The 13,199-nt window shown below is 36.2% G+C and overlaps 1 protein-coding gene across 1 annotated transcript in view; it reads left to right on the top strand.

Moving 5' to 3' along the window:
- Positions 1-13,199, top strand: part of CNTNAP2 (contactin associated protein 2) — a 1,148,354-nt gene that overhangs the window by 958,886 nt on the left and 176,269 nt on the right. The window lies entirely within an intron of this gene.

Here is a 13,199-nt window from a genome sequence, read left to right as displayed (position 1 = left end):
CAGGGCTGAAGATTTTGAGGGAGATTTTATTAACACTGCTGCATGCTGTTACTTCTTTAGAAAAGGGATTGCTACCAAAACTGCAAAGAATGAAAACTGACACTTCATCATAGCTTTGTGTTTCTTAGGGAACTGCATAATTTTTTTAAATCTATGATGTCATATACATCTTCTCCATCAATCTTGACACTTTATATAACTTCAGTTGCTAAGGCAGATATCCTTGTCATCTTTACACATAAATATCCTCATTTTTTTCTTGCTCAAAAGACGTCCAAGATCTGGTTTGACAGTAAGCCCTGTCATCTTCACAAATAACAAATTATTTTTCCCTAGGCACTTAGTTGGGGACCAGCACTTATTTTACACTTACTAGGTGTTTGTAAGATAGTAGAATGAATAATGAATAGAAGTTGTCTACTGTCATTCAGGATTTCCTGGAAAACAAGGTGGCTAACCATATCTCAAGGATTCTCAACACAAAAAGAAGATTTAAATAATGCATAATAGAACTGCCAGAATGCATGCTGACTTTTATTTTATTTTAATTACAACTCCCTAGAAAAGACTTAAGCTCAAGGAAATGCAAGTTTCATGGAGGTACTAAATCACCTAACCTTCCATTTTGTTAAATCTTTTTCATCTTCAGTCAAGGAAGTGAACATGAAACAGAATAAGGGAATGGATTCAATTGCAAATCTTGTCACAGCATAAGTTGAATGATGAAAACTGGAAGCCATCCCTGTAAAGAAAATGGGGAAATATTTTGAAATTGCATTACATGTATGTTTTCTTTCTTTGTAGGAAACTAAAGTAAAACAAACAAAAAAAATCTTATTTTAATGATCTCAAGGGTATTTTTTGAAAAGACTCAGCCTCTTGACCATTTCATGCATACTCCCGTTGTTGATCTAGAATGAATATTATCACATAATTCAAGAAACATAAAACTGTTATTATTCCTGGTAGCATTAATTTTGGGGGTTTTTTTTACAAGTTTCTTTAATGATTACTGAAGGTTCAATTCAGCAGTTATTCAACTGTTCCAGAATTCAGCCAATCACTTCATCTTCTATACCTGCGCTTACTTAACTTTCTGAACATAGTTAACTTTCTTAAGAACCTTCTAGTGATGTACTTCTGATATTTGCAGCACTTACCTCCTCATGATTCTTACATGATTTCAGTTTCCACTACTGATGTATTAATGCTTTCAAAACACTTACAACTGTACATTAATTCTTATAGGCTCAGTATAAGTTATACTGGTACAGCTGAAGAATGTATCTGCAAACCTCCAGGTTCTGTTGTGTTTATTGACAGTGAGTCCTCCGTAATCTTAAAACAGGTTATTATTCTTCACAATAAATTATTTTTTTGTGAAGACCTTAGAAAACAGTTTGAAGACCTTAGAAAACAACTAACTCATACCTTTCAGTTTCTGAACTCCTCTTTCTTAAAGATACATGAACATAGTTTCCTCAGTGACTCTATTTCTTTTTATTTTGTGCCCTTAAGATCTTCCTTCAAGCAGCGTAATACCTTGCTCAGAAGGAACTAGAGTAATTTCACCAGATACTGTTGTTGCATGCACATGGGGCCGCTTTTTGTCATTTGGTAAAGAAAAAACAAGATTGGAAGTTCACATACAATAGAAAACTGTTAACACACCTACATAGCACACAGGAGTATAGCACAAAGTCACCAAAAGTTAGTACGGTCCTGTTAATTGATGTAAGACTGGCTTAAAATAGCCAAAAAAAGTACTACTTTACACAGCCAGGAGTAAACTTCTGGGACTTGCTGTCAGAGGAGACTGTGAAAGCAGACATAGAATCATAGAATGGTTAGGGTTGGAAGGGACCTCAAAGATCATCTAGTTCCAACCCATGAGTAGGTTCAGAAAAGGATTTAACAGATTAACGGAAAAGAAGTCCATCAATGGATACTCTAAGCATTATGCACCCTATAACATTTGTAATGCAGTCATGGTAGATGGTGGGTGATTGAAAGGTGAATGTGTGACAGAAGTGGCTACACTCACATGGTTTCCCTGAGTAGCATCTCTTATTGCCACTGTCCACAAGAGAATGATGGAGCAGCTGGACTGTTGTTCTGATCCTACAGGACATTTCTTCTATTCTTATGTTCTTCAGAAGGCTTTGACAAGGCTTATTTGCTCAGCTAGGGTTCTTGCCCATGGAGCCAGGCTGCTTTTCAAGGCTGAACTACAATCTTTGCACAGTGCTATGTGTTATGTTATCACACAATGGTTGGGGTGAGCAGCAGCTTATTTGTCAGTACACTGTCTTCCATCTCCCATGTGCTAAAACATAGTAATAGCATTTTCTTTAAAAGTACATTGAGGTAAACATGAGTGAGGAAGAAATATTTATGCTAGTAGACATTGATGAACACAAAATATAGCATCCTGTGAATCAGCTATTTACATATATATTAAACCTGGAAACCAGGATTTCTAGTCATCAAAAATGAAATTCTGGAATAATTTTCAGATAAGAGTATTGGAGAAGAACAGACAAATTTTTCCTAATTTGGGATGTTGTGGTGGTTTAATCCCAGTAGGCAGCTGAGCCCTACACAGCCACTTGCTCACACCTCCTCAGTGGGACAGAGGAGAGAACTGGAAAGTTTGAGTGGGTTGAGATAAAGACAGTTTAACAGGTAAAGCAAAAACTACATGCATGAGTAAAGCAAAATAAGGAATTTATTCTCTACTTCCTATTGGCAGGCAGGTGTTCAGCCATCTCCAGGAAAGCAGGGCTCCATCACATGTAATTGCTACTTGGGGAGACATACACTGTAATTTGAAATGCCCTCTCTTCATCTTTCTTCCCAGCATTGCAGAGTGTGATGTCCTATGGTATGGGACATCTCTTTGGTCATTTGGGGTCGGCTGTCCTGGCTGTGTCCCCTCTCAATGTCTTACGCACCCCCAGCCTGCTCGCTGGTGGGGTGGTGTGAGAAGCAGAAAAGGCCTTGACTCTGTTTAAGCACTGCTCAGCAATAACTAAAACATCCCTGTGTTATCAATACTGTTTTGGTCACAAATCTAAAACATAGCACCATAGCAGCTACTGAGAATAAAATTGCCTCCCTCCTAGATAACACCAGTGCAGGTGTGATCAGATCCTGAAGAAGATTAGGTGATGCAGCTGCCTGTAATAGCAGAGAGCTGTCCTCAGTGACTGCAGCCTCTCCTGCGTAGCCTGTGTAGTCTTTGCTTACAGGTAGAAGTGATAGACTTATTAGTATTCCTACATCCATGAGGCAACTTTTATCTCATAGGCTTGTTTAAAGGTAAGAAGCATCTGCAGTAAACTACATTTAAGCCATCAGAAAATAAAAGATACATCAACATTTGGCAAATTAACATACTTATTCCATTAAAATGCAGCACAAAATTGTCAAGGCTCTCAGTGCACTAGCTGCAAATACCCAAAGTTTTACATTTTCATTTCTGTCTTCACCTAATGCTGATAAAAACGCTGCAGTCTGAAAGATCAGAGAAGCACAACCTGGTTGCTTCAGGGGCAGCTTCCCCATGAGGTCTACCCAGGATTTCTTGGAGTTCTGAAAAGCATCATTCTTATGGATAAGGGGTGGGTGTTAAGACTTCTGCCTCACTTCATCATCATACTCCTTTGGCCGTGACCATATTGTCACGGGTTATTAGAAACCTGTGGTCCAGAGCCTTTTCAGTCCATGAAGTCAGGGCTGTGACAGCACATTATGCAATAAAAAGTCTTGTGAGGGTTCATCAAGTATTGCGCTAGGAGAAGACAGGCTCAACTCAGAGGGAATTGTGTTAGAAAATGAATGGTAAGTTCTGCTTAGTTTGTTTCAGTCTTTTGTTGAGGAGAAAGTGGTGATGTGTAATATAAGGAGAGTTGAGCTCAAAGTCTAACAAGAAGGATAATACAAATCCATCAGAACAATAAAGTGGAGCAATCTGGCTAATGAATAGCTCATTAATCCTGTGTGGTCAACAAAATGCCGAACAAATACTTGACATTCTACAGTCAGTGCAGCAAAACAGATTTTTCTAAACAAGGACATCTGCATTTGGCCTAATATTTAGCAACAATTGCAACATGCCATACCTTCCCTGTAGCTCAAGTCCTTGTCTTGGTCATTCAGTCATCTTATAATGCTGTGAGTAAATGCAGTGAGAGGTTCTAGCTTCAGCCCAGCAGGACGCAACTGCCTCTGGAGGTGACGCAGTTGTACGCATTGCAGGAATACGATTTTTTTAAACTTCTGTAAGTAACTCTGTTAGTGTCCTTTCTCATTTTCCCCATTACTGTAGTACATGTGTGTGGATATACACACATGCAGACAAGAGGTAAGGGTATCATAAAAATATGAAAAGGCCATAAAGAAATTAATCTATGGATAAAGTCGCATATCATTGCAAAACAAGGTCATCTGTCTTTTTAGCAAAAGCACTAGAAAAGAAACCTAATTGAAATGAAAATAATTCCCGGAGACATATGTGTGTGTTTACAAACAGAGGGATAGTGACAAGTATCCATGTTTTGCTTGTGCTTTATAGCAAAGTGTCTGCATAATGAAAAAAAGACATCTGTTAATTACCTCTATGCTGCACCATTGCTTTAAATGTGCTGGAATATCTTGGAGCATTCAGTTTCAGATAATTATTTCTGATGAATGGGAGTGCATTTAAAATGTTTTGTAGTGGGATATTTAATTCTTCTTCTAACTAGAGCACTTTCACAATAATGGACACTTTCCTTTCCTTCTTCAGTAAACAAAGCAACATCATGCATTATGTTTATAGCACAATTTGTACATAATCCTGTAAGGTTTTTTCTGGATTTTTTTTTTTTTTTGCAGTGACTATTACTGATTTGTTCTTCCATTTGGCTTTCGCATGGCTTGATGTTTGAAATAGCTGTTTGTTCCTCATTACCATTTCCATGATCATTTAAGAGGTCTACCTTTCATAGGTCAAACAAACCAAATAAATTATGACAACATAAAAAAAACATGAACCTGAGGACTTCACTATATGAGAGATGTTTTTAAGAAGTTATGAAAAAGCAGAATTTGTTTGGAGTCCACTTTTATTAATAATTTTACAGTTAGGAACAACTTTTCTATATATTAGGTAAGCAGAAACAAAAAAAAAAATATTTATAGGACCACTGATTCCAACTCTGGCCAGCAGTAGGTTAAGAAATCCTCATACTGAGTAAGGAGCTACAGATGTACAAGCGATATGGTACACAATAAAGAGTAAATAAAACTGGTCATCTGTCCTGCTGGGCTAAGTGCCCCTTTGAGAGAAGTATCACTCTTGTAGGTTTGTCTTCTTCCACACACCCAAGAAAGTAAAATGGGAAGCAATCTTCTGGGGCTCAGACTGGAGAGAAAAATAAAGTACAATGTGATAAGTTACCTCTAAGGACTGAAGGGAAACTGAGGCCTTCTGAGGGGAGACAATTAGCAGATCTTGTGTAATACCATAAGAATACAATATTTCAAGAGTGAGAACTCATTATAGATACAGAAAATAAGATGTTGTGGTTGTTGCAATTAAAGATTGAGGTCAGTCAATAGAACTTAACTGAAAAATAGGCTTGAATACCTGAGTTTTCTTAAAAATCAGCACAGACATGGTTGGGGCATTTGCAGAAGGGAAATAAATAGCTGAATAGTAACTTCTCTTGGAATTTTATTTGTATATGACATTACTTCTTTTCCCATCTTTTGTCTCTTTGTTGGCTACTTAGTTTATTATTTAAAAGGAGGATGCTGGTATTCTTGTTTTCCATGTGATGTCTAGCAAGAAATGCAATTTTTCTTTGTCTTCCAAAATGTCACTTGTGATACAGAAGTAGGATAAGTGTCGTTTTTTATACAGAGCACATTCCAACACACCTGAATACAACATTTTTTATGTAAGACAGCCTTATGCTTACTAACAAACTCTATTTTACAGAAGACCGAAGGCAGGGCTAAAAGGGCTCAGATATCATCTATATTAAGAACAAACAAGCCCAAATGGAACAATAGTTTGGCATAAAAAGACAAAGGAGAGGATAAGCATGAAAAATCCTTATGAGGAGATACAAATTTGGAAGATAAACAGACCTACTTATCATTTGTATCAAAGAGATTTTGTGAGGTTACCTAATCAAACACTCTGTTGCAAGGTGTGATCCACCTAGATTTTTTCCCAATATATTCGCTGTCACAGCCATACAAGCAACTGAAGACGTGAGCTAAATCACAGCACCCTTGTTCCCCATGATGCCTTTCTGTGAAGCATAGGTGGGTTTTGGTGTTGTATGAGGTATATGCATGGATGTGATGTAAGGATAAACGCTACAGGAAGTGCCAGTGAAAAGGTGGGAACAATGATAGGTGTTTATACAATCGGGTTTTACTGGAATTTTTTAGGTGCAGTCAGTCCCATACTTCATTAAGCTTTCTGAACCAAATTCAACACTAAGTTATGCACTTCAGTGCCTTATTGAGCTCAACAGGCATATAGGGGCTGAAGTCAGCATTAACTATAGCCATCTGTTATTTTGTCATGCCATATTCAATTATTTTTATTTAGCTCTTTCAGTCATATGAAATAAAACTGTCAAAGTTGTCAAGAACTCCAAGAAATGAAGCCTCTAAGCTGCTGCTGAGTTTTTTAATATTTCTTCCAATACAGATCCATGTGCCTTAAAAACCCTGCTAGAAGCACATTTGGTCTGATAGTTTGTTAGGGCATGATACAAAGGCTTGTGGGTAGCTAGTAGAATAGATACTTGCAAAAAAATTCATCATTTATCAGCATAGATCTTGCAATAATATACTCAATAGTACAGATATTAAAAACACACTTTTCATTAGATAACTGCTTTTATTGTGGACATAGTGAAATGTTACCATTACTATAGCTCATTCAGATGTAAAAAAAGGTAGTTAAAAATGCTTGGAGTTTTAAATTAGAGAATTTTTGAAACAGATGGTAATACTCGGTACTATCCTTCATTATTTTCTTCCCTCGGATCTAAGGTAGCCTGCTATTTCATGGGAAGTTTCAGCATGAGTGAACAGATTATGGAATGAATACAGGTTTCTCTTGGTCAAGGTGATTAGGAAGGAAGACATTTAACTTTCTGGGGCATATTGAATAATTGAATGAGTCATTTTATTTATTGTCCTTCATTTGATTACACCTGTTGAAAAGAGTTTTCTCATGTTTCTGTCATCTAACAAAGCATTTAAAACTTTCTAAAGGATGACTAGAAAGCTTTTTTGACACTGTGAATTGTGGATTTTTTTTTTATGTATTAACTACTATTTTTCAAAAGATTTTTTGAATTTTTAAATATTTTGAGATAAAAGAATCATACTGTTTTGAAAATGCAAAATGGAGTTTTTAACTAACTTTTTAAAAAAAAGTTTCTTTGAGCAAGATATTTGCCATTTTCTATGTCAATTTTTCTTGGAAAATTCTCGTAGCATCGCATTTCAGCCCTAGATCCACAGGAGAACTTTCTTTTCTTAGCTTCAGCTGAATCCCAAGTAATCTTGTTTCTATAATCAGCCAAGATGGAAGGCACATCCCAGTACAAGATTCAGCATTTCTCCCAAAGGAAATGCCACACACATTCCCTGTCTTACTTAAAAGACTTTGAAACTGAGACAGAAAATTGATTAAATTGTTGACAGATGCAAAGATCTAGAAGTACTGGAGATCAGTTACAGTTTGATAGCATTCCTAGATTCCATTCTTAAAATATTTTTATATAGAAATAAGAAAAATTAACTGTCAAGACAGAGGATTTGCTGGACTCCAAAAGAAGAGGGGCCCAAAATTTCTCTTTTTTCTGGGAAGGAACAGCAAAGAAATTAAGTTCATAAAAGGATCTGCTGCACTTGAAGGAGAGATCTTGTCTTCATTGTTTTGTTGGAAGGAGAATACAAGTAAATCCTCAGCAGAGGCAAATTTTCCCCCAAAATGGATCCCTATTGCTCAAAAAAAAAGCAGAGCCCATTTTGCTGTCTCTATTATTCACTCTTTACTGTGGTAACTAAGTATCTGTCAAACTCCTGTTTGAGAGGAAAGTTAAGAATTCCTTTCAGGCAAGAACCCTGCAGAACCAGTCTAAACGATCTCAGTCTCCTTCCTGATGGATTTTTAAAATGAGACGTTTCTCAACAATTTCTCAATATATCTCTCTTCGTATCTGTAGCACATACGGAATCAGCAAGTACTATGATAGCAGTGGCATGTCTTCTAGACTTCAAGGTTCCTTCTGAGTTGCCATAGGTTTCTGTGTCTCCTCTCTTGCCAAACAGAGAACAGAGTAGAAATGGGGCTGGCTTCTTGTCAACTTCTTAACTCAGATACTCTCACCAAACTGCTTGCATAAATTCTGTGGTGATACAGTTTCAGCATCAGGCATCTTAAATTGTTTAGCTCAATCCCACATACCTGGTCATGCTAGAAAGTGTTGTTAGACACTTTGTCTTTGGAAGACTCATGTTGATTTAAGTTTTGGAAAAAAAAAATCAGAATATTATTAACTATTTTTAAAAATAGGCATTTTATTAACAAGTTTTTTAATTATATACTGTTTACCTTATCAAGTATTCATTTTCTAATCACTATTAAAGCATATAATCCTCATAAGAATGTTTATAATTATTCAAATTAACCTGCATTTAATTAAGAGAGTTGATGTTATGGGATTATAAACTTTGAGAGGTGTCCGAAAGAGCAAATTTATTTTCTAATGTCATTTTAAAGATTTTTCATCTTAAAGGTTAGAGGAAGGATAGACTGTGTAAAGTGAAAGAGGAGGTCTAAGTCTCAGTCCTAGCAAAAAAGTGTGAATTAAACATGCCTTTGTATGACTAATTTAAACTGATTTCTTCTTCAAAGAATGTTTGAAGTTCCTGAAAGTAACTTAAGTGACTTGTGCTAAATGCAAATTCTAGTGTTTCTTTTGTACAGTTTATTGTCATTCAGGATATCTTAAGTTTATTCATCATTCTTCTGGTGGGACTGTTCGTGAATATGATTCTTGTGTATTAAGTTAATTTAATCTAATCTATTCAATCTTTTATCTTTTCTAAACAAGGATTACTTATGCCTACTGCGCCATCAGTCTCATGTCTTTGGTATAACTTACCTTTACTAATACATGTCAAAGGATGGACACATTTATGTTAGTAATTTGGGTGCTGGTATTAGATGGTCCTTCATCATACTGTTTAGATTTTCAGGAAGTGAGTTCTCGCAAAAATAAAAATTAAAATCCACACTTCTTCCCTGGTTTACTTCTACATTTTCCACTGAAGCAAACCCTTTGCAAACCCTTCTTTGCACGTAGCTAACAGTTGTACCTGCACACAGGCTTTGCTTACCCAACCAAAATACCTGTCATAATTAAGTGCATGCTGCTAAAGGCTGGTGCCACTTGCTCTTTTTTTTTTTGCCAGTGTGCTAGAGAAGAAGCTTAACTGCCTTAATTGTAAGAGGAGTTCTTTTGCTGCTAGGAATGTGACAATAATATATTGTGTAGGACCTCAGCCCATCCAATGCCAGTGTGGAAAAAAACTTGAATTGAGTTGTGACTCTCCATCAGTTTATATGATCCCGTATACTAATGATAAATTTTCCATAATACTCCTTGGCAGCCAGATCAAGGCTGAGTTACCAACTCCAGCTTAACCTATAAAGGTGTCTGAGGCGACAAGGTATGTGGGAAAGGGACAAGAGATCTATAAGAATCCTTGAGAACAGCGAATTCAAATGGAAATAAAGATTTTCAGTCTAGAGTATATTGTTGGCAGTTTACAATTATGAAGAGCAGAACCCTGGGAATAGCATGAATTTGAAAGTATGACTTTTGTGTTTTATAGTATGTACATAAAAAAGTTAACGTCATTTTATCAAAACCTTTCAAAAGTTAACTTGTTCTGCTTTAATCCTAGCTTTTGTTTGCCCTGGTTTTAATCCTGTTAATTAGAGCTTGCATATTTCCAAGTAACTCTCTTCCAGATTATTAAGACCGCTGCCAAAATTGCTTTGTTCATTAAATTCTGTGTAATATTAGCTCTACTTAGCAGTTCTAAAATAAATAAAATTCTTGCCAGATAATTTTGGAAGAGAGAAAATACTAATACTTGGCACATCTGTACCCTTTACAATGTTTTCTACAAATATTCATTTGCAGATAGTAGCTGGACTAAACTGCTTTATACCTCTCTCAGATAGATTATGGAAATTCAGGGATTACAATGGAGATGCTTGCATAGTAAAAAGCTGGGTCTTGTGAGAGGTGGACGACTGTATACCTTTGAAATTGGAATACTTGGGAGTTTGTATTCTTCAACCACTGCTAATAATTCAATAATACGTGTTGAACACTGCAGTTTCAATCCAGTAGGTGTTTTGTTTATATTCTCAATTCCAGTTCCTCAGGTCATGTAAGCATATCTCTTAAAATTAAGTCCATTCCTACCTGTACTACATTCTGTAGGTGTCTTCCTCTTTAGGACTGGACTGATAATTAAGTGATGTCTAATGATATTGAAGAAAATAAATTACTCCAGTAACAGAAGTCTGGTTGTATGAAATCATTATATAAACAAAGTAATAGCCATACAGAATTTTATCATTGCTTTGAATATGTCATTTGCTGATATATGCATAATGCATTTCTTTTTTACATACCACAGAATGCTTATAAAGAGTAAGTAGATGATCATAATCAAAACGATGATAAATCTTACACTAATATCTGCTGCTTTCATTCAAAGGCACCCTGAAGCACTTTGCAGACTGTTATATATAGGAAAAGAAATTAGGAATAGAAAATTACCCTGAGATTTCATCAATAACTCCTGGTAATAATTACAGAATTTGATCAGGTTCATTCATCTCCCATTTGACTATTAATAGGAATATGACATACTCTGAATTCAATCTTTATTCTCTTAAGGGGATTTTCTTTGGTGAAGAAAAACTTCAGAGACTTTCTCCACCCTCTTAATGTGCAAAGTCTTTAAATACCAGCAGAAGCATTATCACTTGCAGGAATTGAGTGTTCCAGCTGTGATTATTTCTAAGTGTGTAGTACAAAGTCAAGCATTGTAATCAGTCCTTGGTTTATAACTTTTTTGACTTTGTCAGCACTGATTAGTGTGTCCTGAGGAACTGCAAGTACAGAGCCACTCATTCTCTTGAGTGTATTTGTCTTTTTGGTGCGTGCATGGGCCAAAAGCTATTGTTATCCCTTTTTTGTTAAGAGCAAATGAACTACACAGGTTCTCCTGGAGAAAAGACAACGTACTTCTCTCACTTCTTGGTCCAGTACTCCCAGCCCTCAGTAGCTCCTCTGCAGAGGAGAATGCATTTCCTACGATGATGAAACAAGTAAGCGATTATCAGAAAATAAAGCTATTCCTGAAAGGAACTTTAACATTTAGTTTTATTGTCATGGCAACAGCTTTAAAGTGACTGTATCACTAAATACATAAGTAAAATACTAAAATAAGTAGAAACATGATTAATAAAGAGGGAGAGAATTCTTATTGCTACTTTTTATTTCCTTCAAAGGCAGTGAAAGTTACTGGTGACAGGAAAAGGGCTGCCCTTTGACATCCTTATTTGGGGCTGAAATATTAGCTCTTTTTGTGAGAGGAAGGAGAAAAGAGAAATGCCAATAGTTTTCTTTTTACTGCTCTTTGAAGAATTCTTTATTTTAAATAGGCACGTCCATCTTTAAAGCATTCTTTGAAAGAGTAGCAATCAGCAGAGAAAACCTGTCTCAGAGGGAAAGCTAAGAAAGAGTAAAGTGATGACCTACATTTATCCTCTATTAGAAGGGATTGGGTCCCATGGATACCGGTCTTTAGCAGAGATGGAAGATTAGGTCTACATACCTGGCTTTGTTATTCACTCTTTTCTTTCTTAATGGGAGAGTCCTTTAATCTCCCTTTTCTCTCTTTTTCTTGTCTCCAAATTGATGAATACGATACCTTTGTAAAGGGCATTGCAATCTATGGATGAAAAGCAGTATGCTACAACCTAGCACAATCTGCAGAAGCAGCCTGTGAGGGTTACTCCTCTCCATTTTCCTTTCTTTGTAGCAGTCCCCTGTAGCAGCCTCACCAACATAGCGCCTGGTATGGCTGTGTCCAACCAGAGAGGGTTAATAATCTCAGTAATACAAAGGGCCCATGGAGAAAGGCCAAGTTTTCTGAAGGGGAAGAACATACAGATTAAGGAAAACAGTCATCTACTATTTGAAAAACTCTAGTAATTAAATCTCTAATTACTCTCTTCATCACAGAGTACAGACACAAGTTCCAATGAGCTCTCATTTGAAAATGTGATGGTTATTTTCTTAATTACTTTAGTTGTGATTCTTTTAGAAAGAGTGTTTTGCCTTCCATCTCTTCAGAAGGACCTGGTAAGGATGGTGACTGAAAACACTACTGGAAAATACTACTGTGCTACTGGAAAACTCTGAGCATTACCACAGATCATGCAGATCCCTGCTGTGCTTCCCATTCGTTAGCAATCTAATGAGTCAGATCATGGAGTTAGCTAAGTTAGAGATGAAAAAGTCTTTCAGGTTCCCAAAATCCTTACCAGTTCCCAGTTATATTTAATTCCTAATCCTGAATTCATCCTTCATCCTATGATTTTGTTTGAACAAAGGAATTGATTTTTAGATCAAAAGTTGCTTACTTTAGATACTCAATTACCTGGCAAGGTAAATAAATGGATTTATTTGGCTTTCTCTTGCTTTCTTTTGTGCTAAAAAGTGCAATTCTGACAGTATGCATAGTGCATTTTTTTGTGTATGGATATTTTTGACTTTCCATGTGTTTATGTCAAAACAAAAAAAAAAGCAAAACACAAAACCAAAAACCACACCTGGGAGATACGGTACCTAATTAAATTTGGTTTATTTTATTTTCTATTTGAAAGAAACAGTTCCCAACACTTCAATTGGATTCAGCTTTTGAAAAGGAAAAATGTTGTAACTGTGCATAATGATTTGGTCTAGGCATGAAAAAGACACCAGGCTACTCATTGTGGTTGAAATGAGGAGCTTTTAGAGATGACTATGAATTAAATTTTAGTGATCTTGTTAACTAAAATGGGGTTTAAGCTGCATACTCATGGTTAG

This window comes from Tauraco erythrolophus, chromosome 7 (genome assembly GCF_009769465.1).
Source record: "Tauraco erythrolophus isolate bTauEry1 chromosome 7, bTauEry1.pri, whole genome shotgun sequence".
NCBI classification, from domain to species: Eukaryota; Metazoa; Chordata; class Aves; order Musophagiformes; family Musophagidae; genus Tauraco; species Tauraco erythrolophus.
Note: the sequence above shows the minus strand (reverse complement) of the source record. Positions and strands in the feature narration are given on the sequence as shown.